The sequence below is a fragment of the Capsicum annuum genome, chromosome 5, assembly GCF_002878395.1.
Source record: "Capsicum annuum cultivar UCD-10X-F1 chromosome 5, UCD10Xv1.1, whole genome shotgun sequence".
In the NCBI taxonomy this organism is placed as follows: Eukaryota; Viridiplantae; Streptophyta; class Magnoliopsida; order Solanales; family Solanaceae; genus Capsicum; species Capsicum annuum.
The window spans coordinates 202,141,088-202,147,171 of record NC_061115.1 but is presented as its reverse complement, the minus strand read 5'-3'; positions in this window follow the sequence as shown (position 1 = coordinate 202,147,171).

Below are 6,084 nucleotides of genomic sequence, written 5' to 3'. Positions count from 1 at the left end.
TTCTCCATGAGTTTTTCTTGTATTTCATTCTCATTGTGCTCTCTATCTTGAGGCTTAGCTTCATTCTCCTCGATTCCAATACCTACTTTTTCTCCTATAATATAACCTTCCTTCTCTAAGGATCATATTTCATCGATTTGGACATTCATTAGCTTTATGTCCCCAACCTTGACACTTGAAAATTGGAACCCCTTAGGATTAGGATACTTTTTTCCATCTTGTCGTGGAGGGTATTTTGGTCTCGGGTTGCCTTGCATTGGTGGGTTTGTCCTTGTTCTTGGGACAACACAAGGAGGATTGAGCCATCTCCTTGTTTCTAGGCCAACCCAAGAATGCTTGTCCCCTTGCCTTGATATCAATTTCTCTTTGAGATCTTTTTCAATTTCTAGGGCCGCTTAAAAGATACCATCAATGGTATCAAACTTGTGAAGAGTCAAGTGAGTGGAAATGACCTTGTTCACCCCAACCTTAAACTGAATGATGTCATAACCAATTTGTTTCCCCCAATGATCAAGTTTCAACATGAGTTGTTGAAACTCATCGTAGTAGGACATAAAAATTTTGTACCCTTGCCTCAAATTGAGCAACTTGGCAAGAAGTTCATATCTATAGCTCTCGGGTAAGTATAGTTGCCTCATGAGATACCTCAACCTAAACCAAGGTGGCCGTTAGCCTTCAATTAACTCATTCCTAAAACTCTTGACATATTCCCAATAAGTGTTAGTATATCCCTCGAAGTGAGCCACGATATCAAAAATTTTCTTTTCCTTTGTGATATCACTGACTTAAAAGATCTTGTCACAAGATGATTCCCAAGAAAGGTAGGCCTCGGGGTCACTTTCTTCTTTAAATATTGGAAGCTCAATTTGTTGGTATTGATGCCTACATCCCTATCTTTATGGCGGTTCACTTGTTGGTTCCATGGACCCTCTCTCCTCCCATGACCTCGGTATCCCCTTTGATCTATACGACCTTCTATTATCTTCTACTTTCTCATATAGGCATCATCATACACTCTATATCTGTCATTTCCTCTCTACTATATTCTATAAAGTGGCTGGGTTGGTTTTGGCTAAGTGGAACTTGGTTTGGAGGAATTGTATTTAGTGGTAGTGGTAGCCTTTGGTTGAGTGGATCTTAGAAATGAGGGTTCAGATTTAGTGGAGCTACTTGACAACCAAGTTCTTCTTGTGGGACTTGAGCATATTGTGAATAAAAAGTTCTGTGGAATTCTTGGTTCTAGGGGTAAGGTGTAGCTTAACTTGCGTCATTGAGTGGTGGTCTTGGTGGATTGAGCATTGGATGTAAGGTTTTCGGGGAAATGGTAGTGGAAGTGTTTTGGTCATGTCCACTTGAAGAAACATGGTAGTGTTAAGGAGTAGTAGGGCGGGAGTTCCTTTGACTCTCCACATGTTCCAATCTCCCGCTCATTATTGTCACTTCCCCTTTCAATGATGTTACATTCCCTTTCACTAAAGACACATCCGTTTCTAACTACCCAAGACTCACTTGTATTCTTTCCAAAGTGCGGTTGAGGCCCTCAATAGAAGCCATGAGGATATTGGTATCATTGTTGACCATGGTTTGAAAGGTCATTCCCTCTATTGCAATGTACCTAAGAAAACACCTATAAAACATGTTAGCTCAAAAATAACCTCGCCACACTCTCACACTTTGATTACCTCACACTTAGCTCCACAAGTGTTGTAAGTTGGCTAGTAACCCGTGAATAGTTGAGGTATAAGTCTACTCTTAGTCCGGAATAGATTTTTGTTTGAAGATTCAAAGAAATCTCATTGGACTTGAACCAAGAATTTACAATGAATCAAAAGTACAAAAGCACTCAAGGCATGCAAACATAAACAATGGATTTAAGGACTAATTTACAACCTAGTAGGAGTTTACTAGATTGTTAATTAGTACTAGAACCAACAAATGAAACAGAGAGAAAATAAAATGAAACTAAGAATCCAAAGTTTGAGCTTAAAATTGATATGTGAAAGTAAATGGTGATGTGGCAGCCCACTATTGGTTGCAGATTTATCAAATTTATTCTTTTCCTTTACAATTCAAGTCTCAACAAATTTACAATTTGGAATTTGTGGATTTGGTTAAAGGAGGAAAATATAGTCTTAGAGTATTCTTTCCAATTCAAAAACAAGACTTGACCTTCTTTTTACTTTTTCCTCAAAATATGGTCCTTAAGACATGGAAAAGTGGTTGTCAAATCTTTGGGTGATGTGAACAAGCCCCTTCACCAACAAGTACTACAACTTTGTCTTTCACCTTTTTGATCTAAGGCTCACCTTTAGTGTTTAACAAGATAATGAATGTGGTGAATAACTTCAAGAACACAACAACAACACCAAGAATAACAACATCCAACGTCCAACTCCAATCCACAACAACAAAGCCAAAACACACGGCCAAACTTCAAGTTCAGAACAACAATTTCAATAACATAAGCTCAAATTTTAGATCTAGACACCTTTTAGTGTTAGTGATGAAGAAACTAACACTAGAAACATTCAAAACAAACAAAATACTTCTAGATTTGATCTCAAAGTTTTGGCCAAGATACTTTTAGAGCACAATCACTTCTCAGCCAAGATAAAACAACACAATGTCACTATATTTGGTAACATCTTCCTAAGATTTGATTTTGTTGGAACAAAATCAAGCCTTGAGCTTTGATACCAAATCATACAAAATTCAACCCAACAACAAGGAAAATAAGAGAACAAAAATAATATAGAATCAAATGCCCTACACGGCTTCACTAGATTAAGAGATAAACAACAAGATTTCAAGATAAAGGGGATAGATAACTTGACATACAATATCCTAGAATCTAAGAACCCTAACATATATCAAACCCTAAGACTAGAAGATATCAACGCCAAGTTCTTACTTTTACCAAGAGAAACTCAATGACCTCAAGACCCAAGTTTCTAGCCAAACCACAACATAAATGTCACTACACTTGTTCTACAAGTTTTGGGTTTCCATACTCAAGAGAGAGAGAGAGAGAGAGAGAGAGAGAGAGAGAGAGAGAGGAGAAGCTTCAAATATTGTAAGAATTGAATTATGAAATATCAATAATGAACTAAGATCTAAATAACCCTAATATGTCCTATATATATTATATCATAAAATGAGTGGAAAATGACCATCTTGACTTTGTCCAAGGGTTGCTTTGGAGTGTAATTTTATTACACTTCAAAAGATGTAATCCCTTAGATGAATTTATAACATACTCACACACGGCCATATTCAGGAACATGCCTTGTAGTTTTTGTAACTCCTGAGCTTGGATATGTGTGAATGGTCCCGATCCTATTGTAGTTTTTATCAAATGTTCAGCCATATCATTTCCTCATCTGTGAAATAATTCATTAATATACACCTATGGTGGCCGCCCAATGAACCTCCTTGCTAGGACATAACTTTTCAGCCATCCAACTTCTCGATTCACATCCTTTCTCCTCGAATTGAGCCATATCTATATCTGGGAGCCCATGTATGTCATTATTTGTTCAGATCTAAAGTTTACTTCCTTTTCTTAAATCTTGATGACTGGGTCTGAGATAGATACCATGCTAAGGTTAATGCTCATTGTCCCAACACGAATCTAGGGTAAAATACCTCCATTCGATGGCTATGAGTCTATCATGAAATGCTGAAAGCTTTTTTGGCACCTTATCCAGGCATATGCCCCTCTATGGTAGTAGCTTCATCTTGGGGAGATCACCGTAGTACAAGTTTTTGCATTCAGGGGCCATGAAACGAGTTTGGTCATAATATCCAATGATGTAGCCTAAAAAACTTGAGAATACTACACAAACACTTATAATTAACATTTTTATGCAAAAACTATGTTATGTTGTCCAATTAAGCTCATGGGATTTCTTGGTGGGTTTTAGGTAAGAAATGGAAGTGCAGGATTTTAGTCAATGCTGGAAACCACTCCCAAATGTAGCGATTGTGGTCCACTGAGGCGCGATGCCACGATCACAATCCAATGACTAAAATCATGTTATCTGAGGCGAGATCAGACCAAAATATTTAAAACTGAAATTATCCAATATCATTGCCAAATTGTGGTTCAAATCATGAAGTAACCCTATGCACATGAAACTTAGCCTCTAGGTGATTGATTTATTTCCTTGGAACATGGAAAACTAACATTGAATTAATTTGGGAATTTAATTGATTTGTTGTGTGCACACACTATTTCTATCAAATTTAAACAAAATTGGGTATTCAAGACTTTCCCATCAGTGTACACACCAACTGTAATAGCTAACCACACCAATAAACATATTTAAATTAAGATTTAGTACTTGAAACACTATTTTAGGCCATTCCTAAAGCATGAGTTCTAATCCCTAAACAAGAACAATTAATGTGGAATTTTGAAGCTCACACCTTATTAGAGATGCAGAGTGTATGCTTAAACAAGTTTGGATGCCCAAGACAAGCTATTAATTGAGTGCAGTTTGAGAGAAATTTATATAGGGAGTGTGAGGGGGAAATGGGCAATTGACTGGTCTTTTAACCAGTCCTGACCACAATTGCAGTCCAAATTCCGTGATCACGGTCATACGATTACTGTGATCACAGTAACTGAGGCAATTTTTGGTCCTCTATTTTTCCCTGCTCAGTCCATTATAATTTTTTTTACACTTTCCCCTATTCAACCTCTTTCAAAAAACCTAATAGCACCATAATTTCATAGATTAATTACCAATAAAATAAAACCTACTTTACTCATCAAAAATAAAAAATACAGGCCACTTTCGTGGCATTGGTGGGTTACCTCCAGCCAAACACCTAATTTATCATCGCGTCACAACTTTATTCATCTTATCAATGTTGGATATTTGAGGGATCTAACTTTTACCTCTGTGTCCTCAGTATCAACGACGGACACAACTTTTAGTTCTGTAATACCCCAAAATTTACTAGTAAATTTCATCTCAAGAATTCCTAGTATTAGCTTCTAAAGTGAATGATAATTATTTCATGAGTAATTTTCAAGATTTTCACTTTTTGTCATGTGAAAAATTCAAGAAGCTTTCCATCGATATATGATTCTCTTAAATCTGATAACCGGGTAAGAAGTTATGACTATTTCAAGTTCCAATTATAAAACAGCGCCATATAGTCAGTGGCGCACCGCGCCACAAGAGGAAATGGAATTTGGAAATTTTCACTAGGTGTCCACGATTATCGCGCACCGCGCTAGCACTCAAATTCAGAATTGTCCCTTTTCCAGTGTCTCAGCGCGATTTCCACCTCGTCGCACCAAAGCTCCAGTTCACGAAGGAAGGGGAAACACAATGGCTCCGCGTTGTTCCATCCATCAATTTCCCAATTGTCAATTTCAATGATACGGCGCGATAACGCCGCGTCGCGCCAGGGGCCCAGTTCAGAAAAATTTTACTAAAATTAAATGATGCGTCTAGGGTTAAAAGGATCAATTTTCTACACTTATTTAAACCCAATAACTCGTGATTTAGCTATTCTTCACCCAAAATATACTATTTTCTCTCAATTTTCTCTCAAGAACAAGGTAGAGTTTCTATTGGAGATTTAAATTCAAGAAGGTTTCACCATCAATCTTCATGAAATCACAAACTAAGGTATGCATAGTATTTATTCATGAACTCCTTTCATCCATGAAGCCCAAGAATCCCTTTTCTAAATACAAGTTATGGATTTTCTTATAAAGTTAATGATTGGGTTACTTTTGTTCATGTTGATAATGAGTAATTGAATTGTATTCCATGAATGAGTGTTAAATTCCATATGAGTTGATTTGTAATGGTATAGATTCATGAAACCTTAAGACTAAACCCTTGAATGATTAAATTGGAATTGAATCATGGCAGTTAATTGTTAAATGATGTTGTTTACACATTCTATGCCTACTATGTGTTTGGTTGAATGCCTAGATGAAAGGAAAGTGTCTAATTATCATGATATCATGAAATCCGCATGTACGTACCAGCTTATACCTATCACATGTTTGATAAAATGCTTCAGTAAATGTATTATGATGATTATTATATATTCAAGTAA